General features: G+C 37.3%; 1 long non-coding RNA gene across 2 annotated transcripts; it reads left to right on the top strand.

The window, feature by feature from the left end:
- The first annotated feature begins 1,753 nt into the window (after positions 1-1,753).
- LOC144294206 (uncharacterized) lies at positions 1,754-27,072 on the top strand. 2 transcript variants are annotated; one of them, XR_013361667.1, is made up of 3 exons: positions 1,754-8,570; positions 11,178-11,259; positions 25,661-27,072. It is a non-coding gene; the product is annotated as an uncharacterized LOC144294206 (long non-coding RNA). The 2 variants fall into 2 exon arrangements; XR_013361672.1 differs by lacking the exon at positions 11,178-11,259.

Raw genomic sequence — 27,072 nt, 5'->3', positions numbered from 1 at the left:
GGCTATAAAGGCAGACCCCTGTGGCTCTGTGTTGACGAACTAGATTCAAGACTAAAAGATTAAAGCCATGGATAAAGTTCATGTTATTTTATGTTGTGTTCTGCTCTGTTTACAGAAGGAGGAATCTTTGGCACACAATATACCAAAAATTTATATTAATAAAACCCTGGTACCTCAAGAGAATCTCTCATCCCTCTTGAAATTTGGGTTAGAATTTACATTTAGAAAGATTTTATAGCTGATATTTAGATCTCCATTTAACTTCATTTAATGGAGTAATAATATAGCCTCAGTTTGAGAGTTTTAACCTTTAAAGGAAAAAAAAAACTTGAAGTTTCACTTGGTTCTTTTGATACCAACTCCAATTTACAGGTGGCTTGAATGACAACTGCTAGAGGTCATCACAAGAGAAAAGTGTGGTGGAGGTGACAATAAAAGCCAAGCCTAAGGAGATGTTTGTCCCCTTTAGGCACATTCTGAGCCAGGTCCATGTGGTTAAGTTACTTTAAGCTATTATACTAAATTTGTATCAGACTTCAAGAAGTCAGAATCCCCAGCCTTTTCTGAAGACTCGGGCTTTTTCAGAATTTATTCCAGAGAAGTTCATTTTTTTTAACTCCACACTTGCTACTGTTTTGAGCCTGCCTCACATTTGAATATACCAGACATTTGTTAGAAATCTCTTGTTGGATATATAGACATCTTTGAATAACAAAGCCTCAAAAGTCATCCTAATACCTTTGGATGAATATAATACCAAATCCTTGACCTGACACTCTTAGTTCTTTTTTTTTTTTGACACTCTTAGTTCTTAAAAGTATATATGCAGGTTACCTTTTCAGGCTCATCTTTTCTATTTTCATTTAAGTAAACTCTTCTTTAACCATATTAGTCTAACTCTTAACTCTTTTTTTATTAACTCTGAATTATTAGGCTAGACTGTGATAAGTGTGGGAAAATAAAACTTCTCTGGATTTCTCAATGCTCCTGCTCTAGCTCTTGGGCCACAGAAACTTAAAAACTATAAAATCAGGGAATGTTTGTTTTCATTTCTCTTAGAACATGAAAAGCATCTTCACATACCATCAAAATTAGTTCTGTAGTCCTTTGTCTACTTAATTTCTCTAATTTGAAAGGACGATAAAGCTTGTTTTATCTTCCAAGAAGATTAACTGCATAGAACCTGAACTAGGTTCCTAGCTTAAACCCCAAAGTGCCTGGAAGTCTGGAGGGCTATCTCAGTAGGGATTTACATGTCAAAAAGGGATGAAACTCCAAAACTTGAAGACTTCTCTAGGTAGATGTTCTTATAAATTGAGACATGCAGGGGCTATATGGCTGTTGGAGAGACTTTATTTGCAAAAAGGGAGGAAGACAGCTTCCTTCTTCCTTTTTATAAGCAGAGGAAAATATATTTTCCTTATGTCTCTCATGGGTGTTTGGCCGATCACAAAAAACAATTGACATGCCTTTCATTGTACTACTCTAAAGGTAAGGACTAGAGCAAATGTGGCCCAATGGACTTATTATTTACTTAGAAGAATTTACTAAAAAATCTGTTTCTAACCCAAATACTTTACATGTGCATTCAGAATAAAATGAATCTAGAGAGTTGTGAAGGTTATTTCTGAAGAATTGCCATTGAATTCTAATGCTAGAAAAACTTTAGGAATTACAAATTTCAAGGATGATTTAAAAGTTTTCTTCCCATCACATTTCTCTATCATGTTGCTTCTCATTTTCTAGCCAGCGTTAATATCGTTTTGCTGTTTGTCACTTCCATGGGGGTTGACTATAAACCCACTTCAGTGGGCTGTGATTTATAGGTATTTTTGCACAAAAGAATTCTTGACAGAAAAAAAAGCACAATGGAAGTCTTGTAGTAGGCATAGTAATCACAGGTAATATGATTTATAGTTATTTTTTTCTCATTAGAAATTAGGGGACGCCTGGGTGGATCAGCAGTTAGGCATCTGCCTTAGCCCAGGCCATGGTCCTGGAGTCCCAGGATTGAGTCCCACATCGGGCTCCCTGCATGGACCCTGCTTCTCCCTCTGCCTGTGTCTCTGCCTCTCTGTGTGTATGTCTTTCATGAATAAATAAATAAAATCTGAAAAAAAAAAAAAAAAGAAATTAGAAGTGACAGCCTAAAACACATTCTTTTAACAGTGAGAAAGAATCTTAAGTTCCAAATTGTCATTTGAGACTACTAAGGTACACAAAAGAAAGTAAAGTTCAATATTCATTCCCATACTGGGATTTGTGATATGCTTTTTTTGGGCAGTCGATTCTCATGATTCATAGTATGTGAATGTTCTATAATGTTATCACAAAAACTGAATCTTGAATAGTGAATATTGAATCTTTGCTACTATGAGAAATAAATATAGGGTTAGGTTCCTGTGAGCCCCTGTTTACAACTTTTTGTCAGCTGATCAATAACAACCTTCTCTTACGTGGGTTTCTGTTTAAAGTTACCTCATTTAATATATATTGTTGGATCATTAACATTGAACTCATGGCCAACAACACTCTACCTCTTGCCTAAATGAAGCTTACCTAACAGTTGTATTTTCCCTTGTAAGGTACAGCACAGCTTTCCTGTGCGTAGGAACACTGAACAGCACTTCAGCAGTAAGGTTGGGGGCTATTTTACATGAAAACAACAAAAACGCCCACAAAAATGGAAAAACAAAAACACCCCAAAACATGACACTAAAGAGATCACCAAAAAGAACATTTATTTTCAGAATGATATATAAAACAAGAAAGCAGAGTATCATTTTTCTCTTCAGCTGGGAGGGAGCATGTCTTGTAATTAAGAAATTTTTGCCATTTTGTGCATGTCCATGAATAACTGTGAAAATGCTACGAGTAATGATTTTGAGGTTATGAATTAATTTTTGCGCATGGGCAAAGTTTAAAGTACAGAATCCACAAATAATGAGAACTGACTGTATTTTCAGAGCCTGAAAATGAAACAAGTACCACATAGCTGGATACAGACATCCATGTTTTAAATTTTCAATGGACTTGTTTAAGCAGAAGCTGGACAACTTTGACAAGACATTTTGTGGAATGGATCAAAACATGGTGGAAGTTTGAGGACTAGATTTTTTTAACCCTATAAACACTGAGATTTTAAGACTTTGTTTTTGCACAGATGATACTCCAGAATGTCAAACCTAAAAGAGGCCCATGACCTCAGATTTTTAAAAATATATTTTTAATAATTAGACAAGGTTTTTTAAAAAAGATTTTATTTATTTATTCATGAGAGACACAGAAAGAGAGGCAGAGACACAGGCAGAGGGAGAAGCAGGCTCCATGCAGGGAGCTGGACATGGGACTCGATCCTGGGTCTTCAGGATCACGCCCTGGGCTGAAGGCAGAGCTCAACCGCTGAGCCACCCGGGTATCCCTTAGACAAGATTTTAAGTTGCCATATAATTATAACTTTTTTTCATTCAATAAATACTTTGTTCAGGCAATGTCTTAGACATTATTTTGATCTTTAAAAAAATGTTCTAAGATAAGGGGGCCACTTACACACACACACACACACACACACACACACACCCTATAAGCTATACACTAAAGCACTTAGATTATATTTAAATTCACATGATCAAGTGAATATGTTCTTTCCAATAAGTTTCCTTGGAGAAATGAGATAAGTTTCTTTTTTTGTTCTGTTGCCATGGTTTAAAAACTTTTTCACTCTTTAGAACTGCCCTAAAGGACCAACTGAAGCTGAAGTGGGCATGGTCTAGAGGGTCTCAGGGTGCTATCCACTAAGGCTGCCTTGGCTGGTCAACTAAAGTTAGTGCAGGCACAGTCTGGGGGTCATAGGGTGTACTGGGTCACCATGGCAGGATGGTTGGAGCTGGAGTGGGTTTGGGCTGGGAGATTTCGGGGTGCTCTGTGTCATGGCCATTCTGGTGGCATGGCTGGAGCTGGAGTGGGGATGCGCTGAGGATGTCATGGGGCGTGGCATGCCAGTGTTGCCTCAGTGGGATGACTAGAGCTGCAGTAGGTGTGGGCACTGAGGGGCTGAAGCTCACCAAGATGGAGCCTCCTGGACCCTTTCTCAGGTATTCCATCAAGTTGCAAGGGAAAAGTAAAAAAAAGAAAAAGAAAAAGAAAAAGAAAAAGAAGAAAAAGAAGAAAAAGAAAAAGAAAAAAAGAAAAAGAAAAAAGAAAGAAAAGAAAAAAAAAGGCACTCTCCAATGTCTCCAACCCTGGAGAGTTCTAGCATTTCCCTGCCCATCTGGCAGATGATCTATCATTAGTAAATGGATTTCCTTCACTTATAGTTTAGCTTCCCTTTACACTATTGTTTTTTTCCCCTGTGCCCCAGAGTGGATGAGGATTGCACAGGTCCCTCAGTGATATTCCTTCTTATCAAAAGTTGTCAGGTTGTATCTGTGGGATGGGGTTTCCATCAATAGCATGTATCCATCTCTTCAACCCTTCTCTAGGTGGTCCTTCTCTCACTTGTACAGAAGCTGTTCAGTCAGCCTTCAGTTCCTCTTCAGGAGGAATTGCTCTGTTATATAGGTATAGATTCAATGTGTCTGTGGGAGGAGATGAATTCAGGGTCTTCCAATGTCACTATCTTGGACCACCTTCCTCAGTGAGTATGTTTCTAAGAATATAAATTTTGGGGTACAGAAATGCCTAGTATCTAAAAACGTTACAAGAAAAATTTCATGCTTTGATTGAAATCAGAGTTGTCTCTTTAAGTATTTCAAAGAAGTGCATTTTTGCATCTTTGCTATAGAATGTATTTTGATGGAAGAGTTGGCTTTTGATTTTAAAAAATGGTTCAAATTAATAGTTATTTCTATTTTGCATCAAATGGATACATTTTGTGTTTTACCCAAGTCTTCTCAGCCCACATACTCCATCAACATTCTTTTATATATTTTTTTCTAATGCTCTTTCTGATGGGTTATTATCTAAGAGTGGGTTGGGAGAGTCAATTTAATACAGTTTCTTAACTCCAAAAATAATTTCTTTTCAAACTAAAAGAAAGCTCTGCTTTGGTTGCTTTTAAGTTTGTTATATCAAGATGTGCTTTTTCAACCCCTAGTTTGCAGAGTCTATTTTTTAACCAATAATTATCAACCTAGCTAATTCTGTCACTAATTTATGGCTCTGAAAGAAAGAAAATAAAACATAAAACATAAAGACTAAGGGACAAAAGATTGAGAGCTTAATGGAAAAAATGTTTGTTGTCCAGCAGGGAACCCAATTTTGTACTGAGTCTGGGCTCTGAGTTTCAGGGGAAGAGACATAGGGTAGGTCCTTTGAAGTCAAACTGTCATTGTTTCTTTTGGGAAAACAACATCTCCAAGAGTTGCAGACTAGGTGCCAGTTTTTGCATTTGTCAGTTAGGGTAATGCTGGATTGATGGGAAGGTGGCTTCTGCTTTAAAGGTGTAGCACCCACCTAAGGACTGTGGTGTCCATCAGCCTCTGTTGCATGTGCATTGGCCAGTTTAGGATCCTGGCTCCAGTCAGAGCTGTACCACTGTCAGTAAGTGGGTCCCAAGTGATGGTTACTCTCGTGTAAAAGAAGAGCAATATGTGGTCCAACATATTTTAATGTTATTGTTCACATGAGGACCCCCCTGGACCTAATATTGCAGGAACTATTGTTAAAACCTTTTGTTATTACCACATGTCGCTGTACATTGGTTGCTCTGTCTATTCAAGAGTGTTAGGTTAAGTCCTGTTGGTAAATCAATAATGAAATATGTTAGTTACCACATTGGTAAAAAGTTAGAAATAGTCAAAACTGGATCTGATATTATGATAGAGTAGAATGGCATCAAAGAAGAATTAAAAAAAAATCAAACAAGTGCCTTTGTAAAGAAGAGAAAGAATTGCTTCATTTAACTCCTTGCCTTCAACTACAAAACTGCCTCATTTCCCTCTTCAAACTAGAGTTGGTCTGACTGCCAGGCTCACTCTAATCAATCTTTTCTTTCCCTTTTGAGGAAAAAATAAGTTCTTAGCTTCTGAACTTTTAACACCTAGCTTCTGGATATTTTAGGGCAATTTGAAAAATTCTTCAAAGAAATGTTTTTATCCTATGAGCAATTTTCCTGTTACCTGCTAGAAGCAATACCTGTATAAATGCAACTGCCAGTTTTCAACTCTAAAATGTCATTTTTGAGAGTCCTTTTCTTGATATGAATTTCCAAAAATATTTCTATTCCACCTTCAAAGAGATGTTTACATGTTAATTAATGTTCAGTGGTAATTTTAATTAGGTTTCCCTTTAGGAAATTTCAAGAAAAGCATAGACATTTTGATATATAAAGCAATGCAGAGGAGAATGTAAGAATAAATACAGAAAACAAATTTCAAAAAGTAGATTAATGAGAAAGTGGAAAAATAAGAGTTATCAAAAAAAGTCAAAGTACAGAAGAGAGCTCAGAATTGGTGATTGATAATTAAGACCAGCAATATTTCCTACTTTCACTGCCTCACTTTCCTTCAGTTAGATCTAAAGTGATTCTGCTGATTAAGATTAAAGCCAGAGATGAATGAGGAGGACAATGCAGGCTGGGAGAAGTAGTTTAGGAAGCTAAGGAAAGTGAAATGGATGACCTGTTATAGAAGGTTACAGAATTATGTGGCAGATTTCTCAAAATTAGAGTTTAATATTCTAAAATAAGAAACATTTAGAAAAAATCCAAGATACAGTGGGCATAAATTGAGGTTAGGCATATTTTTTATGTGAATTTCCTAATTATATCCTTTGCATAATTATTGTTGTTGGTATATGCATCATTATTTACTTACTGATTTATAAAGACTTTGTCTCTTTAAGAATTAAACCTTTGTCTTTCATACCATTTATGTAAAGTAGACTTAAATGTTTATCTTAGAATCCTAACGGAAGGGAGGAACTAAGGGTCCAACTCAAGATTCTATTCTAAAAGAGAAAGAACTTATTGTTAACAATAGAAGCTTGTGTTTCCAGTTTCTGCAATCTTCTGTTTTCTTCATTAAGAATAAACTTTAAGCCAAGCTTTTTCCTGCAACTCTGTTAGGTTTGGAATTAAAACAATTAATTAAATGGATTTAAAATTAAACGAAACTTTGTTCTTAATTGGAAATCAATTGGCTTTGGATAGATCAGAAACTAAATGGTAATGGGATACAATCAAAGTAAATTTAAATGATAAAACTTGTGTCTTTCCTTTCAGTAAGATAAAGAAAACATTAGGTGAAGTTATGCCTGGAAAATACTGCGTGGACATAAAATACCAACAGTGAAGTGTTAAATTAAGCTACAACTGAAACCATGTATTTTCAGAAGCACACTTCATAGCTTCTCTCCTTATCTGTATCGCTTCATTAAATTAGCACCAAAAAAACTTCAAAATACCATGGCAAGTAATTTAATAAGAATTACTTAATGTACCTGATCCAATTTTTCTGCAGGTAGATAATAAAAAGGTGAATGTGAGAGCATTCAAGATTTCATCCAGTCCCATGGTTTTAACTACCATCTATAAGCTGAGGTCTCCCAAATCTCCATTTTCAACCTTGACATCTCCATGGAAACTCAGCAACATTCAGACAACTGAATCATTGCAAGTTATCAACAAGCATATATATTAATTTATCACGGTAGATGAAACCATCTATTTGACCACATCAAGAACTAGGCATCCCTACCCATCTTTGTTCCTCATACCCCACATCCAGTTCGTTAGCAGATCTTGTATTTGCTCCCTTCTGAATACAGTTTTAGGTCTAGTTGTTTCTCACCGTTGGCTCACTACTGAAGCCCTAGTCCATGCCACCACTCTCATCCTCCTGCCTTACCTACTTCCAGTCTTGCTTCTCTACAGTCTATTCCCCACAAAGCTCTTCAGGTAAGTGTCTTAAAGCTTACATCCGATCAGATCACTGGCTAGCATCAAATTCTTTTAATGGCTTCCTTTATCAATAGTAGTAAACTCGAGTTCAAACTCTTTGCCATAAGCCCACCTCCCCAATGTCATTTCCTATCATTACTCTAGCCTCCATGGTAGCCTTTTTCCTGCCTTGGGGCTTTTGCATTTTCTGTTCTTCCTGGCATAATTTTCCCCACATTTTCATATGCCTTAGTTCAGCTTACATGTCACCTCCTTACTCCTCATCACTCTTTTGGCCCCCTGTATTTTCTACATAGCATGTATTATCTGAGATTATATTACTAATTAAGAGTTCATTGCCTGTCTCTCCTTAAGAGAAAGAAAGAAGGGCCCATAATGATCATATAGTTCAACTTCCTTGTATTGTGTAAGAAGAAACTGAGGCCCACAGAAGCTAGATGTTTTGCCTCTGTACTTCCAATTAGTTAGGGGTGAATCCAGAAAGCAAAATGAATTCTTCTGAGATGAGAGTAGAGCAAAATACTCCCTGTTCTGTTTCCCTAAGTCCCACTTCATCAATGTTTGCTTAATCCAATTGTCCTTCCTTTCTCACAATAGCCAGTGGAGGAGAGAGAGTTCAACCTTCTCACCACAGACCTGTAGTTTTACCTGCCACAGCTTTATAACTGAGGTATGTCATTTTTTTTTAAATAAAGATTTTATTTATTTGAGAGACAGAGAACCAGCTGGGGAGGGGCAGAGGGAAAGGGAGAGAGAGAATCCTGAAGCAGACTCTCTGCTGAGTGTGGAGTCTGTCACAGGGCTTGATCCCACAATCCCAAGACCACAACCTGAGCCAAAATTGAGAGTCAGATGTTTAACCTAGGGAGCCACCCAGGTGCCCCCGAGGTATGTCATTCTTAATCACATAAGTGTTTATATAACCATCCATTCCTATGACTATTACAAATAACTGAGATGCTTCACCCATTTGGTGGCACCGAACAACTACAGAGGTTTTAGCATTTTTAAGGCTTCCCACCACTCCAACTCTGGTTGAGATGGTGGAAAACTCCAAATTAGAACTTGCTGTAGCTTTAATTTCATAGTAAGTCATTGTAACTTGAATTCTTAGAGATGATTTTTGGTGTCTCCTTAAGTCTATTATTCAGAAACACTTTTTAAAAAAAGATTCTATTTATTCATGAGAGACACACAGAGAAAGGCAGAGACATAGGCAAAGGTAGAAGCAGGCTCCATGCAGGGAGCCTGATGCAGGACTCGATCCCAGGACCCTGGATCACGACCTGAGCGAAAGGCAGATGTTCAATCACTGAGCCACCCAGGTGCCCTTCGGAAACACGTTTTAGTGTGAATGTCTGCTTTTCAAAATCTAAAATGTCTAACATAGAGATGTCTGACTGGCTCAGTCAGTAGAGCATGTGACTCTTGATCTCAGAGTTGTGAGTTTGTGCCTCATGTTGGGGTAGAGTTTACTCAGAAATAAAGTAAATAAAATAAAATGTCTTACTTGTTTAATGAATAGAGTAGATAGCATGCAGATCAGCCTTTGATAAAGAGAGTCTGACAGTACTCTAGTCAGAATAGTCATTATGCACAACAGTGCTCATGTATAGCAGGATAACAGGAGACGGAGAAATAGTAGACAGAAAAATGTCAGAGATGTGACTTTGTGTGTACTGACTACCTGGAAGTGATATTTACAGCAATTTAATTGCTAAAATTGGCTGGTTTTTTTGGTTATGACTTTAGTGATTCTCCTTAGAGGGTTGAAAAATAAATTTGGATATTTGAGGACTCTGATCAGTTGATTTCAAAATAGTGAATCTTTTCTTATTATTTGAAAAAATTTGGAAACAATTATTGTTTATATGAATTATTTAGCAAGAATATATTAGTTACAATATGATTAGCATTGTGTTAGCTTCTATGTGATGTACATAAAGGAAGCAGAAAGCATTGTTCCTGTCTTTTAAGTTTTCATAGTGAACATTACTGTACATTTTGACTTGACCTCCCTTCTCTGAGCCAGTGCTCAGTAACACTTGGCTGATGTCCACACACTAGCCATTTTAACTGGGCTGTTTCTAGAAGTAGTATAGCTGATTTTTCAGAATTACCACAGACACTTCTTAAAGTTAAGTGAACATATACTTATAAGGCTTTACGGTATGCAAAATACTATACCATGTCTTGTGAGTGAGGAAAACAGAATGTGAATAGATTTAAAAACTTGTCTTCTTTCCCAAAAGGAAAATTATGAAGTGTTGCAGACATTAAAAAAAGAGAATGTAATATGATAAAAGCATGAATAAAAAGTCTTCTGGAAGTCTGGGGCATTTGTGCAGTGTCTTGAGGGTAGCTTATGGACAAAGATAAGGAAAAGGCTGTGGAATGGGGACATTCCAGATGGAGAGAAACATAAATAAATAAATAAATAGAGACAGGTAATCCTAGAGTTATTTTGGGAAGTGGGAAATAACTCACTCTGGCTGGAGATTGGGGCGTATGTTATGTAAAATTCAGACAAAGATCATATATCCTACACAAAATAGTTTGTACTTAACCATCGAAGTAATGGGAATTACTAGGTTATGTGAGCAGCAAGGTGATGTACTGAGAGTTGTGCATTAGGAAGATTTATTTGTAGCAGGAGACAAAATTGGAGTAGAGAAAGACAGAAGACCAATTAAGAGGCTATTATGATAATTCAGCTGAGAGGTAATGAGAGAAGGGATCATGGGAATGGAACAGAAGAGACCAATTCAAGAGATTAAGGAAATTAAATCAATAGAATTTAGTGATTAATTGTAGGTGGATGGCAAATGTATCAAGGAGATAAGAGTGAAGATAAGACTCAAGGTTTTAAGCTTGAGAGATTAAGAAAATAGAAATGATAATTTCTATAGAATACAGTGAGATTGTTTTGGAATTCTATTTGGGACTTGGCTTTAGACATGTTTAGACATGTTTGAAGCATCGTGCAAATGGAAATGCAGACCCAGAGCATAGGAAAAAGGTCAGAACTGGTCATATACTTTGTGTGAGAGAAAGAGTGATGAAAATTTAAGTAACTCTTGGGGCACCTGGCTGGCTCAGTTAGAAGAGCATGCATCCTTGATCTTCAGGTTGTGAATTCAAGCCCCCATAGTGGGTATAGAAATTATTTAAGTAAATATAAATTTTTAAAAAAATTAAGTAACTCTTTGTTGACATCTAAAAGTCAATGAATTCACTAAAGGAGAAATAATGATGAGCATTAACCCTTACATGTAAGAGATGAAGAGGAGGCATGTAAGAAGAGAGAGTTAACAGAGAAGATGGAGGAGAACAAGTAGACCAGCATTTCTAAAGCAAGGGTATTTTTTTTTCTTTATAGAATATATGTGACATCATGAAATTTTTTTAAGATTGTGTTTTAGATTGTCTTTAATTTCATAAGGGACTTTTGAACATATTTATCCTCATCATAGTAATAGTATAAGTAAAATAGCAAGAAATCTTAAAACACCCCTTTCTATAGAGAAAACTTGGTTACATATTTTATCAGCAATCATAGTAAATGAATGAATTTTGTATTCATCCATCCAACAACTATTTGCTAAGCATGGAGGCAACTTAATTTGAAATTGCTTTTTACTAGAAAAATAGGATTAGAGGCTACTAACGGGAAAATAAGAATTATGCTTCTGATTCTTTGACCCAGAGAGTTTGTGCTTTATTAGCAAGGGAAGTAAGTAAGTAGTTTAAATACATTAAACTTCACATATGGTATCACACAGATTTCTAAATATTTCATTGAGTTCATAACTCACAGTGGTGAACTATTAACTGTTGCCACAATAACCAGAGTGGATTTTCCTCTTCATTCTCTTCTAGTTTGATGTAATTACTGTTAACTACTCACTTATTGAAATTATCTCACTCATTAATTCAATATGGATTCAATAAATATTTACTAAGAGCCTATGATGTCAAGCATCTTTCTAGATCTTGTAAATCCAGCCCTGACCAAAATATACAAGTCTTCATCTTTATGTAATTATATTCCAGTGGGAATTTACATTAATAAAAGTTAATCAGAATCTTAACAAATCTACTATTGCATTATATCATTGTATTCTCATATAATTTGCTTATATTCCACATTTTTATACTTGTGTCTTAGGTGGTTATTGTTCTTTTTGACATCATAGTTATGTGCTCCAGGAAATTAAGTGGTTGTTTGTTTTCCAGTAAAGGACAACCTGCTTTTTAAAAAAATTTCCTACTATAAAATTTTGCCATTATTTTGAATAATAGTCTTTTGTTTTCTGACAAGGTAAAATTGTATTAAAAGTATTTGGGAAAATAAGTGTTATATATTGATCATATTAACAGAGATATATAGAAGTGTGATTAAATAGATAAGGAATAATAGAAGATCTCCATTTTACAAACCTTAATACAATAACTGATTAGATAGCAATCATCAATGGCTGCTAAAATCATTAGGTAAATGGTTGATGGCAACTTTATAATGGATGAAGCTGAATTCCTTGATCAAATATATTTTTTGAATATCAAAAAAGTAGGAAAAGCAGATATTATGTGTTTCCAACGTAATACAGTAAGAAGCACATAGGACCACCTATGTGTCTTTACCAAATAAAAGAAATAAAACCTGAATTTCTGAATCTAATCAAGCTTATAGTTCCAACCACTATATATAGAAAATAAGTCTAAACAAATATGCTAGATTAATTCACAAACATATCAATAAGATATACACTGTAAGAAATCCTATAAGACAAATGACCTGATTTAAAAGGAATGACCGTGTGGGGAAGGGTAGTTAAAGAGAGCTAGTAGAAAGAGGGAACTTGTTACTAATTAAAAGACACTTAAGACAGAAATCATTCAAATGTGATGTATGGGACTTATTTGGATTCAGATTCAAGTAAATCAACTATAAAAAGATGTTTTTAGGGGAGGAGCAAGATGGCAGAAGAGTAGGGTCCCCAAATCACCTGTCTCCACCAAATTACCTAGAAAACCTTCAAATTATCCTGAAAATCTATCAATTCGGCCTGAGATTTAAAGAGAGACCAGCTGGAATGCTACAGTGAGAAGAGTTCGCGCATCTATCAAGGTAGGAAGACGGGGAAAAAGAAATAAAGAAACAAAGGCCTCCAAAGGGGAGGGGCCCGCGAGGAGCCGGGCTGAGGCCGGGGCGAGTGTCCCCAGGACAGGAGAGCCCCGTCCCGGAGACGCAGGAGCTGCACCGACCTTCCCGGGGGAAAGGGGCTCGCAGGGAGGTGGAGCAGGACCCAGGAGGGCGGGGATGCCCTCGGGCTCCCGGGACAGTAACAGGCACCTGCGCCCTGGGAGAGTGCGCCGAGCTCCCTAAGGGCTGCAGCGCGCACGGCGGGACCCGGAGCAGCTCGGAGGGGCTCGGGCGGCGGCTCCGCGGAGGGGGCTGCGCGGCCCGGGAGCGCGAATCCACCAGCTCAGGCTCCGGAGCACAGGGCGCCGGGACACAGCCCAGGATCCGGCCTCCCCCGGGACAGGCAGAGGCCGGGAGGGCCCAGGACAGCGAGGACGCTCCTGCCCCAGCTGAGCACATCAGCGGCCCCGCCCCGGAGCCTCCAGGCCCTGCAGACGGAGTTCCTGCCGGAGCTGAATCCAGGTTTCCAGAGCGGCCCCGCCACTGGGGCTGTTCCTCCTGCGGCCTCACGGGGTAAACAACCCCCACTGAGCCCTGCACCAGGCAGGGGCACAGCAGCTCCCCCAACTGCTAACACCTGAAAATCAGCACAACAGGCCCCTCCCCCAGAACACCAGCTAGACGGACAACTTCCAGGAGAAGCCAAGGGACTTAAAGTACACAGAATCAGAAGATACTCCCCCGTGGTTCTTTTTTGTTTGTTTGTTTTGTTTTGTTTTGTTTTTGTTTTGTTTTGTTTTCTTTTGCTTTTTGATTTGTTTCCTTCCCCCACCCCCTTTTTTTCTCCTTTCTTTTTCTTTCTCTTTTTCTTCTTTTTTTTTCTTTTTTTTCGTGTTTTTTTTCTTCCCTTTTTTTTCTCTTTCTGTTTTCTTTCCTTCTTTCTCTCCTCTCTTTTTCTCTTTTTCCCAATACAACTTGCTTTTGGCCACTCTGCACTGAGCAAAATGACTAGAAGGAAAACCTCACCTCAAAAGAAAGAATCAGAAACAGTTCTCTCTCCCACAGAGTTACAAAATCTGGATTACAATTCAATGTCAGAAAGCCAATTCAGAAGCACTATTCTACAGCTACTGGTGGCTCTAGAAAAAAGCATAAAGGACTCAAGAGACTTCATGACTGCAGAATTTAGAGCTAATCAGGCAGAAATTAAAAATCAATTGAATGAGATGCAATCCAAACTAGAAGTCCTAACGACGAGGGTTAACGAGGTGGAAGAACGAGTGAGTGACATAGAAGACAAGTTGATGGCAAAGAGGGAAACTGAGGAAAAAAGAGACAAACAATTAAAAGACCATGAGGATAGATTAAGGGAAATAAACGACAGCCTGAGAAAGAAAAACCTACGTTTAATTGGGGTTCCCGAGGGCGCCGAAAGGGACAGAGGGCCAGAATATGTATTTGAACAAATTCTAGCTGAAAACTTTCCTAATCTGGGAAGGGAAACAGGCATTCAGATCCAGGAAATAGAGAGATCCCCCCCTAAAATCAATAAAAACCGTTCAACACCTCGACATTTAATAGTGAAGCTTGCAAATTCCAAAGATAAAGAGAAGATCCTTAAAGCAGCAAGAGACAAGAAATCCCTGACTTTTATGGGGAGGAGTATTAGGGTAACAGCAGACCTCTCCACAGAGACCTGGCAGGCCAGAAAGGGCTGGCAGGATATATTCAGGGTCCTAAATGAGAAGAACATGCAACCAAGAATACTTTATCCAGCAAGGCTCTCATTCAAAATGGAAGGAGAGAGAAAGAGCTTCCAAGACAGGCAGCAACTAAAAGAATATGTGACCTCCAAACCAGCTCTGCAAGAAATTTTAAGGGGGACTCTTAAAATTCCCCTTTAAGAAGAAGTTCAGTGGAACAGTCCACAAAAACAAGGACTGAATAGATATCATGATGACACTAAACTCATATCTCTCAATAGTAACTCTGAATGTGAACGGGCTTAATGACCCCATCAAAAGGCGCAGGGTTTCAGACTGGATAAAAAAGCAGGACCCATCTATTTGCTGTCTACAAGAGACTCATTTTAGACAGAAGGACACCTACAGCCTGAAAATAAAAGGTTGGAGAACCATTTACCATTCGAATGGTCCTCAAAAGAAAGCAGGGGTAGCCATCCTTATATCAGATAAACTAAAATTTACCCCGAAGACTGTAGTGAGAGATGAAGAGGGACACTATCTCATACTTAAAGGATCTATCCAACAAGAGGACTTAACAATCCTCAATATATATGCCCCGAATGTGGGAGCTGCCAAATATATAAATCAATTATTAACCAAAGTGAAGAAATACTTAGATAATAATACACTTATACTTGGTGACTTCAATCTAGCTCTTTCTATACTCGATAGGTCTTCTAAGCAAAACATCTCCAAAGAAACGAGAGCTTTAAATGATACACTGGACCAGATGGATTTCACAGATATCTACAGAACTTTACATCCAAACTCAACTGAATACACATTCTTCTCAAGCGCACATGGAACTTTCTCCAGAATAGACCACATATTGGGTAACAAATCGGGTCTGAACCGATACCAAAAGATTGGGATTGTCCCCTGCATATTCTCAGACCATAATGCCTTGAAATTAGAACTAAATCACAACAAGAAGTTTGGAAGGACCTCAAACACGTGGAGGTTAAGGACCATCCTGCTAAAAGATAAAAGGGTCAACCAGGAAATTAAAGAAGAATTAAAAAGATTCATGGAAACTAATGAGAATGAAGATACAACCGTTCAAAATCTTTGGGATGCAGCAAAAGCAGTCCTAAGGGGGAAATACATCGCAATACAAGCATCCATTCAAAAACTGGAAAGAACTCAAATACAAAAGCTAACCTTACACATAAAGGAGCTAGAGAAAAAACAGCAAATAGATCCTACACCCAAGAGAAGAAGGGAGTTAATAAAGATTCGAGCAGAACTCAACGAAATCGAGACCAGAAGAACTGTGGAACAGATCAACAGAACCAGGAGTTGGTTCTTTGAAAGAATTAATAAGATAGATAAACCATTAGCCAGCCTTATTAAAAAGAAGAGAGAGAAGACTCAAATTAATAAAATCATGAATGAGAAAGGAGAGATCACTACCAACACCAAGGAAATACAAACGATTTTAAAAACATATTATGAACAGCTATACGCCAATAAATTAGGCAATCTAGAAGAAATGGACGCATTCCTGGAAAGCCACAAACTACCAAAACTGGAACAGGAAGAAATAGAAAACCTGAACAGGCCAATAACCAGGGAGGAAATTGAAGCAGTCATCAAAAACCTCCCAAGACACAAGAGTCCAGGGCCAGATGGCTTCCCAGGGGAATTTTATCAAACGTTTAAAGAAGAAACCATACCTATCCTCCTAAAGCTGTTTGGAAAGATAGAAAGAGATGGAGTACTTCCAAATTCGTTCTATGAGGCCAGCATCACCTTAATTCCAAAACCAGACAAAGACCCCACCAAAAAGGAGAATTACAGACCAATATCCCTGATGAACTTGGATGCAAAAATTCTCAACAAGATACTGGCCAATAGGATCCAACAGTACATTAAGAAAATTATTCACCATGACCAAGTAGGATTTATCCCTGGGACACAAGGCTGGTTCAACACCCGTAAAACAATCAATGTGATTCATCATATCAGCAAGAGAAAAACCAAGAACCATATGATCCTCTCATTGGATGCAGAGAAAGCATTTGACAAAATACAGCATCCATTCCTGATCAAAACTCTTCAGAATGTAGGGATAGAGGGAACATTCCTGGACATCTTAAAAGCCATCTATGAAAAGCCCACAGCAAATATCATTCTCAATGGGGAAGCACTAGGAGCCTTTCCCCTAAGATCAGGGACAAGACAGGGATGTCCACTCTCACCACTGCTGTTCAACATAGTACTGGAAGTCCTAGCCTCAGCAATCAGACAACAAAAAGACATTAAAGGCATTCAAATTGGCAAAGAAGAAGTCAAACTCTCCCTCTTCGCCGATGACATGATACTCTACATAGAAAACCCAAAAGTCTCCACCCCAAGATTGCTAGAACTCATACAGCAATTCGGTAGCGTGGCAGGATACAAAATCAATGCCCAGAAGTCAGTGGCATTTCTATACACTAACAATGAGACTGAAGAAAGAGAAATTAAGGAGTCAATCCCATTTACAATTGCACCCAAAAGCATAAGATACCTAGGAATAAACCTAACCAAAGATGTAAAGGATCTATACCCTCAAAACTATAGAACACTTCTGAAAGAAATTGAGGAAGACACAAAGAGATGGAAAAATATTCCATGCTCATGGATTCGCAGAATTAATATTGTGAAAATGTCAATGTTACCCAGGGCAATATACACGTTTAATGCAATCCCTATCAAAATACCATGGACTTTCTTCAGAGAGTTAGAACAAATTATTTTAAGATTTGTGTGGAATCAGAAAAGACCCCGAATAGCCAGGGGAATTTTAAAAAAGAAAACCATATCTGGAGGCATCACAATGCCAGATTTCAGGTTGTACTACAAAGCTGTGGTCATCAAGACAGTGTGGTACTGGCACAAAAACAGACACATAGATCAGTGGAACAGAATAGAGAATCCAGAAGTGGACCCTGAACTTTATGGGCAACTAATATTCGATAAAGGAGGAAAGAGTATCCATTGGAAGAAAGACAGTCTCTTCAATAAATGGTGCTGGGAAAATTGGACATCCACATGCAGAAGAATGAAACTAGACCACTCTGTTTCACCATACACAAAGATAAACTCAAAATGGATGAAAGATCTAAATGTGAGACAAGATTCCATCAAAGTCCTAGAGAAGAACACAGGCAACACCCTTTTTGAACTCGGCCATAGTAACTTCTTGCAAGATACATCCACGAAGGCAAAAGAAGCAAAAGCAAAAATGAACTATTGGGACTTCATCAAGATAAGAAGCTTTTGCACAGCAAAGGATACAGTCAACAAAACTCAAAGACAACCTACAGAATGGGAGAAGATATTTGCAAATGACCTATCAGATAAAGGGCTAGTTTCCAAGATCTATAAAGAACTCCTTAAACTCAACACCAAAGAAACAAACAATCCAATCATGAAATGGGCAAAAGACATGAAGAGAAATCTCACAGAGGAAGACATAGACATGGCCAACATGCACATGAGAAAATGCTCTGCATCACTTGCCATCAGGGAAATACAAATCAAAACCACAATGAGATACCACGTAACACCAGTGAGAATGGGGAAAATTAACAAGGCAGGAAACAACAAATGTTGGAGAGGATGCGGAGAAAAGGGAACCCCCTTACACTGTTGGTGGGAATGTGAACTGGTGCAGCCACTCTGGAAAACTGGGTGGAGGTTCCTCAAACAGTTAAAAATAGACCTGCCCTACGACCCAGCAAGTGCACTGTTGGGGATTTACCCCAAAGATACAGATGCAATGAAACGCCGGGACACCTGCACCCCGATGTTTATAGCAGCAATGGCCACGATAGCCAAACTGTGGAAGGAGCCTCGGTGTCCAACGAAAGATGAATGGATAAAGAAGATGTGGTTTATGTATACAATGGAATATTACTCAGCTATTAGAAATGACAAATACCCACCATTTGCTTCAACGTGGATGGAACTGGAGGGTATTATGCTGAGTGAAGTAAGTCAGTCGGAGAAGGACAAACATTATATGTTCTCATTCATTTGGGGAATATAAATAATAGTGAAAGGGAATATAAGGGAAGGGGGAAGAAATGTGTGGGAAATATCAGAAAGGGAGACAGAACGTAAAGACTGCTAACTCTGGGAAACGAACTAGGGGTGTTGGAAGAGGAGGAGGGCGGGGGGTGGGAGTGAATGGGTGACGGGCACTGGGGGTTATTCTGTATGTTAGTAAATTGAACACCAATAAAAAATAAATTAAAAAAAAAAGATGTTTTTAGGACAATGGGAAAGATTGAAACAGGAACTGGATATTGGCTGATACAAAATAATTATTGCTAATTTTGTTAAGTATGATAATAGTCCTTTGGTTACATTACTAAAAATTCTTCTCCATTAGAGAGACTTATTGAAGTATTTATAGAAGAAATGATATAGTGTCTAGAATTTTATTTAAAATATAGTAGCAGTAAAAGAAAAGGAACATAACAACATATGAGAACTACATGGGGATATCCAATAGCTATATAATTGTAAACATGGAGCTTTGTTCTTATGTTTTATTTTTAAATCTTTCCATTCTAAAAGATCAGAAAGTTCAGTAACATAAGGAAATGGGAAATCTTAGATGTGACTGGTATGAGTTTGAATTGGTACAATAATTTAGACAGGGAAATGCAGATATATATACATATATATCTCAAAATTTAAAACACTTGTTCTTTTTTTCCAGAATTTCCACTTCTAGGAATTTATCTATTGTATTCTTGCACTCTTGAAATTATATTGCCACAAAGATATTCAGTGTTGTAATATAAGAACTTCATAATAATGTAAGTGGCTGTGAATAAGGGCTCAGTTAAATAAATTATGCTACAGCCACACAAAGAAACAACATGCAGCTATTAAAAATAATATGAGAAATTTATATGTAATTCACATAGGAGACAAAAATGGTTTTCATATAGAGACACAGAGATAGATAGATGTACATACGAGGAAGCAAGGTGCAAAAGAAAATCTATAATATACTATTTGAAAAAAAAAAAAAAAGAAAGGAAATAGTCACACATGTTTGTATATGAAGACCAGCTCTGCAACTGGTGAGAGTTAGCTTCTAGAAAAGGAATAGGTAACTGGGGGCTAGGATGAAAGACAAACCTTTTCCCTCTACATCCTTTTGCATGTTTTGCATTTGCTGTCATAGGGAAGTTTTACTCTTCAGACATTTTTCATTCATTAATTACTGTTTCAAAGAAAAAAAATGAGTTCTAAGGAGACGAATTTATGTCTTATTGCCAAATGTCAGAGATGAATATGGAGACAAGTACAGAAGGCTTTGTGTAAAACTAATTCTACATTGGGAACTCATTTCTCCTTTGACAGTGATTGAATAAGAGTCCAGATAGGTACTTGTTGTTGAAACAAGATTATTTTTCTATGATTTTCTAGTATTCCTCTCACAGCTCTTGTTTGTTTAGCTGCCTTTATAGACGGCGGGTGGAAATGCCCAGGGGAAGTTCTAATGCACCTTAGCTGAAGCTGGCTCCTATTTGGGCAAGTTATGAGAGATCTGAGAGCCTACAGCAGTTTTCAAGGCTGGGAATCCCAAAGGTGAAAGTGCTGTCTTTGTAATTGAGCAGCTCACATAAACCCCAAGGGTCAACACAATTGACTGCCTTTAAGCCAAGGAACTACCAAGCCATCTAAGTGATTTAAATGCATGTCAGAGGAGCCTTCTTCCTTAAACTGTGGCATTGCCCTCCCTGTTCATATGTGGGACTTCAGGGCTCTAACTTTCCTACTGTCGCCTAAGAGCCTAAGAGCCTTTGTAGAATTGCAAAAGGAAAATGAAATTGGGTATGTGCAAATAAGCTACAGGGCCAGGTTTGACTTATGTCCTTTCCCCATTTTCTGGAGGCTTAATGTCTTTGAGCATCTAAGAAACCTGGTACCTACGTTTTTTTTTTTTCTGGCAATGTCATAGCTCAGTTCATTTTATTGAGAGTCTAAAGTAGAAACTACATAACAGCCGGTTCCATTTCTCCCCTCAGTACACTGGGATCTAAATGTAAGATCCTAGAGCATGTAAAGTAGCGGGGAATTCATACATACAGTGGTCTCTCCAACATAGTAGGGATGCTGCTTTGTGTATATACAGTCTGGTATACCCACACACAGAATTCTGTGGGCCAGATATTTGTATATGTGAGATGCACGCACCACACACAAGAGGTTGCAAATAGGTTGCCCAGCTATGTCTACTACTCCCTTCACCATTGCCTCTAGGAAAAGAGAAAGAGATGTCTTTTGACAAAGATATTTTTCCCCTGAAGAATCAGGACCAAACCTAGGCAATGAATAGCTCAAAATAAGCTTATTGGCTTTCAGAGCCTTTCATTTCCACTCTGGACCTCAAGCTATTTAACTTTCCTAGAACCTACCTTCAGATCCATACATTGAATTTTTCCTATCTTTTTCTTCCTTTCTTTATGTTTCTGAATGGTAGCAGACATATATGCCACCCCAGAATATGCCATATATGCCATAAAAATTCCTTTGAGCACTTAAAAAAACACAAGAAGAGTGTTTCAACCTGTATTTTTTTTTACTAAAAGCAAGAGATAAATATCCCAAGATATCCTCTTTATACCAGGAGGAAAGAAACATTCTTATCACCAAAGATGGAGACTCAAGGCTGAGAGAATTCTGTACAAGCAAATCTTGCTAAAATATTCATCTTCTGTTAGCCTCCTCATGTATTTTAGTTACTTCTCCACAATTGCTTCTATTTCTTCAATCCAGGATAAAAAAAAAAAAAAATTAGGTTTGCCACTTCTTCAGTTGTTCATTTCCATGTGAGGGTTCCTATGCCATGCAAAACTTGTATAAAATCTGTATGTTTTTTTCCTGTCAATCTATCTTATGTCAATCTAATTCTCAAGCCCAACCAGAGACCCTAAGAGGGTAGAAGTGAAGTTTTGACTCCTGTAAAATTTCTTCCCCTCTCCCATCAAATTGTGAACAGCCCTACCACCCATTTCTTCACTGTCAAATTTTTGTGGGAAAAAAAAAAACATGTACCCTAATGCATAGCTAAAACTCTAATATATGTGCTAATGTTATACCTTCTTATACAACATATTTGCATTTAAATAGAGTTGTCTAGAGATTTAATGATTTAACCCAAAGGGATTAAAATGTCTCACATTTGTATAGCACTTGGTAGATTATTTCAAAGAGCTTTTCACAAACAAAATTTCTTATGAACCTCTAAGTCACCCTGAGGCTGAGAGGGTAGGCATTTTAATTTACATGCACACTGTTGATAACTTTTGGCTCTGAGAAGTTTAGTAGATGCTCCAGAGTCACACAGTCAATAGCAAGATATTGACTGAGGTCTCACGACTCTGATTTCAGCATTCTTTCTACCATGTCAGACACTCCAGAAATAAATGCAAGCTGTCTATATGCATAAACAGTATGGTTTTCGGTGACTACTGCTCCAGTGGCTCCATCTGCACCTCTTTCCTATAAAGATCCATATGGGGCAGCCCGGGTGGCTCAGCAGTTTAGCACTGCCTTCGGCCCAGGGCCTGATCCTGGAGACCCGGGATGAGTCCCACATCGGGCTCCCTGCGTGGAGCCTGCTTCTCCGTCTGCCTGTGTCTCTGTCTCTCTCTCTGTGTCTCTCATGAATAAATAAATAAAATCTTATATTAAAAAAAAGACCCATATGATAGCAGATTTTAGGACTTTTGGTCAAACAATGAATGAAACCACTTGATTGGTTGAAAGAATGCCACAATATTTTTTTTTTTTCAGTTTTATGAATAAACCACACCAGAATTAGCTGGGGATGAGGTCTAAAGTTTTGTTAAAAATGCATATTTCTGGGCCAATGCTCCTACTAACTAAACCAGAAATAGAATTTCTGATGCACAATGTCTGTCATTTCCAAGTGAAAACTCTCCAATGTTTACCATGGTATCATAGACGGGCTACCTTCTTTATCATTCCAGTGAAGACTTCCAACAGCTTTGTAATAGCTAGTAGTACCCAGTTCCTTATTATTAATTTTGACTTTGATCCCTGGATATAACCTGAAGCTTCCTCCTTCAGAAGTTTTCCAACCGTAAGTTGCTCTTAATGCCATTGCATAATGCTGCACATAATCTTTCTTGATCAATTGCAATTTCCTCCTTCTTCTGATCTCACAACACCCTTTTCAGTGTCAGTTCTATGAGTTTTGACAAATGCATTTCTATAACCACCACAATCAAGATATAGAAATTTCATCCCTGAGAAATTTCCACAGTCCCCTCTGCAGGAATCACCTCCTCCCTACCCCCACACCTTAATTAGCTCACTGGTTCTCTATCCCTATAGTTTTGCCTATTCACAATGTCACATTAATGGATTCATATAGTATTTAGTCTCAAGTCTGGCATCATACACTTAATATGAGGCATTTGATATTTATTAATGTAAATAACTAGTTTATTATTTTTGCTTGCTGAATATTATTCTATTACGTAAAAGTAGTTTCTTAATACATTCACAAGTTGAAAGTCATTTGGATTGTTTCTACTTTCTGGAGGTTATGAATACAGCCAATGTAAACACTGATATACTGTGTAAACACTTATATTTTGATGTAAACCTAAGCTTTTCTTTCTCTTGGGTAGATACCTAGGACTGAGATTTAGGGGTTGGGTGGTAAGTCTAAGTTTTAACTTCATAAAAAACTGTCAAACTATTTTTTAAACTATTTTGTATTCTTAATTCAGTGTTTGAGAGTTCCAGTTGCTCTATATTTTTGCAATCACTTGGAATTGTCCATTTTTTTAAGCATTCTGATGCATTTGAGATTTGCATTTCCTTAATGGCTAGTGATGCTGAATATCTTTTCTTGTGCCCATTTGCATTCATGTATCTTCTGTGGTCTTCTGTTCAAATCTTTGTGCATATTTTTTATTGGGTTGCTTATTTTCTTTTTTTCTTTTTTGGGAGGTTGTTTATTTTCCTACTGAGTTTTCAGAGTACTTCAAATATTGTGAATACATGTCCTTTACTAGATACATGTTTTCCAAATATTTTTTCAAGTCTGTGGCTTGTACTTTTCATTTCTTAGTTTTTTTTCAGAGAGCAGAAATTTTTAAATTTTTATGAAGCTCAGTTTAGACATATTTTTATGAACTGTGTTTTTGGTGTCATATCTAAAGAATACTTGCTAAACTAAAGGCCATATTTTCTCCTTTGTTTTCTACTAGTTTTATAGTTTTTAGTTTTACATTTGGGTCCATGACTCATTTTGAGTTAATTTTCTGCCTGAGTCAAGGTTCCTTTGGTTGGAAAGACTAACCTTTTTTGTTGAATTGTCTTTGTAACTTTGTTGAAAGTCAATTGACCATATGTGTATGGTTTTATTTCTATACTATATATTTTATTCCATTGATTTACCCATAGTTGATAGCTTTTTGTTTGTTTATTTTGATAACTCTTATGGCTTTGTAAAAAATCACTTTCTACCTAGCATCAAAGTTCCTTAATATGCCATTTTTTGTTCCTTTACTAAATTATGAACTAAAGGAAAACTCGGGTTTGACACAGCTTTACATTTTGTATCATCTACTAAACTGTGACCTTAGAAATTCCTGGGTCTGATATATCTTTGTATATTTAGAATTATTTAGCTCAAAGGCTTACACAGACAAGATAATAAAGATATTGAATACATGATTTCAAATCACATTTATGTCTATATGGTCACCATCATAGTTTTGTTTTGTTTTGGTTTGGTTTTGTTTTTTTACTGAAGGACAAACTTAAGTTGGCAAGTTTGATAGAAGGAAGATTCTAATGTTCTTTCCTTTTAATCCTTGAAGGATACATACACCATTACATGAAGTAAAAATACCCAACTCATTAGAAATTAGACAAAAAGTGTTTTATTCTATACTGTAAGAGCTAAATCTCAGAGCCACCAGATTTACACAGCATCTGTATTGTTGAAGGGAATAAAACAGGGCTTACTAGAAGAAATGCATGGGAATTACTTAGAAATATGAAATGTTTTCCAGTGAAAGAGAACCCATTCTGGAAGTAGAGAAAAACAGCATAAAATGCTAAAAGGGTGAAGATTCTTGATTCATATGTTTATGTATGGAATGTTAATAGTATTAGTTGTTACATTAGTAATGTTAAATATTTGGGGCTTTCACAATTTATTGAAACAATTTATTGAGAAGATGGGACAAAGGGTGCTTTCACTGTCAGTATTATCTGAACAGTAGGCCTTAGTTTCTAGTACTGTTATTTGCTAGAAGCAAGTTTAATCATGTATAGCAGGCTAAAGAGCAAATGACCTTTACAGGAACGAGGAGGGCACTAACTATATCAAATGAGTTGTGTCTTTTTTGTCTGACAGGACAGATGTTAGGCTGTGTTGGCATTTGCACAAATGCACAAATAATGTCAACTGTGGTTGTTAATTTATAGAAGAATTCCTATTATTCAGTGCCTCCCTATGATAAATCTTATTATCACTCTTGTTCTCACACACTTTTGTCAACATTTGCTGAGACATAGGCAGGAAGATTTTGTTCTGGTAAAGGTCACCTCATGCTAACTGATAGTGTACTGGCATTGTAAAAATGATTTAGAGTGTCCAGACATCACCAAACCAACTGTCAGTTTCAGACAAGGTAGTTAAGTAAGTCTGAAGCTTATAATCATGGAGGAGAAAAGAGAAGGTAGTTTTTCAGAAATTTTGGATATCATGTAATATGGACATGGTTTAGGATATTTTATCTCTTCCATTTCTTTCAAATCTGGTTCATCACATCCTTTATCATTTTGTATTTTTGTCTTCTTTTTTTTTTTCAGCTGCTAGTAATGAGAATGAAAAATCTATACTTGTGGTGGGAAAACTGGACAGCAAATGCTTAAGAATGAAACTGGATCACTTTGTTACACCATATACAAAAATAAATTCAAAACAGATGAAAGACCTAAATGTGAGATAGGGAACAATCAAAATTCTAGAGGAGAACACACATCTTTGGCCTCTGCTATAACAACTTCTTGCTAGACACATCTCCAGAAGCAAGGGAAACACAAGCAAAAATGAACTATTGGGACTTCATCAAGATAAAAATCTTCTGCATCGCAAAGGAAACCATCAACAAGACTGAAAGGCAACCTGTGAAATGGGAGATTTTTGCAGATGACATATCCAATGAAGGATTAGTATCCAAAATCTATAAAGAACTTATAAAAAAAAAAAGAACTTATCAAACTCAACACCTCCAAAAAAACAAATAATCCAGTTAAGAAATGGGCAGAAGACATGAACAGACATTTGTCCAAAGAAGACACCCAGGTGGCTAACAGATAGATGAAAAGGTGCTCAACATCAGTTATCATCAGGGAAATGCAAATCAAAACCACAATGAGATACCACCTCACACACTAAAAGTAACAACTCAGAAAACAATCAATGTTGGCAAAGATGTGGAGAAAGGGGAACCCTCTTACACTGTTGGATGAAATGCAAACTGGTGGAGCCATTCTGGAAAATAGTATGGAGGTTCTTTGAAAAGTTAAAAATAGAACTACCCTGTGACCCAACAATTACACTACTAGGTATTTACCCAAAGGATACAAAAATACTGACTTGAAGGAGCACATGCACCCCAATTTTATAGCACAATCATTGATGATAGCCAAATTATGGAAAAAGCCCAAATGTCCATTGACTGATGAATGAATAAAGATGTGGCATATATAAACAATGGAATATTACTCAGCCTTCAAAAAGAATGAAATCTTGTCATTTGCAACAACATGGATGGACCTGGAGTAATGGTGAAAAGACCTAAATGCATAAAAATAGAGGTCATACTGTATGATAGCACTTTACCAGGGTAACATAGGTTTCCTCATTTCCTGTAGCTCATAGTTCTATGACTGTTCTTTTTTTTTTTTAAGATTTTATTTATTCATTCATGAGAGACACACAGAGAAAGAGAGAGAGAGAGAGGCAGAGGCACAGGCAAAGGGAGAAGCAGGCTCCATACAGGGAGCCCGACGCGGGACTTGATCCCAGGTCTCCAGGATCAGGCCCTGGGCTGAAGGCGGTGCTAAACCGCTGAGCCACCCGGGCTGCCCTATGACTGTTTTTTTGAAACTCTTTCTTTAGAATTAACAACTCTTTAGCTACGCATACCTCTGTCTGCATGATCAAATATGTCCGGAAACAAAATCATTTATTTTTATTAAAAAGTTATTTAAAAAGT

This window comes from Canis aureus, chromosome 2, assembly GCF_053574225.1.
Source record: "Canis aureus isolate CA01 chromosome 2, VMU_Caureus_v.1.0, whole genome shotgun sequence".
Lineage (NCBI taxonomy): Eukaryota > Metazoa > Chordata > Mammalia > Carnivora > Canidae > Canis > Canis aureus.
Note: the sequence above shows the minus strand (reverse complement) of the source record. Positions and strands in the feature narration are given on the sequence as shown.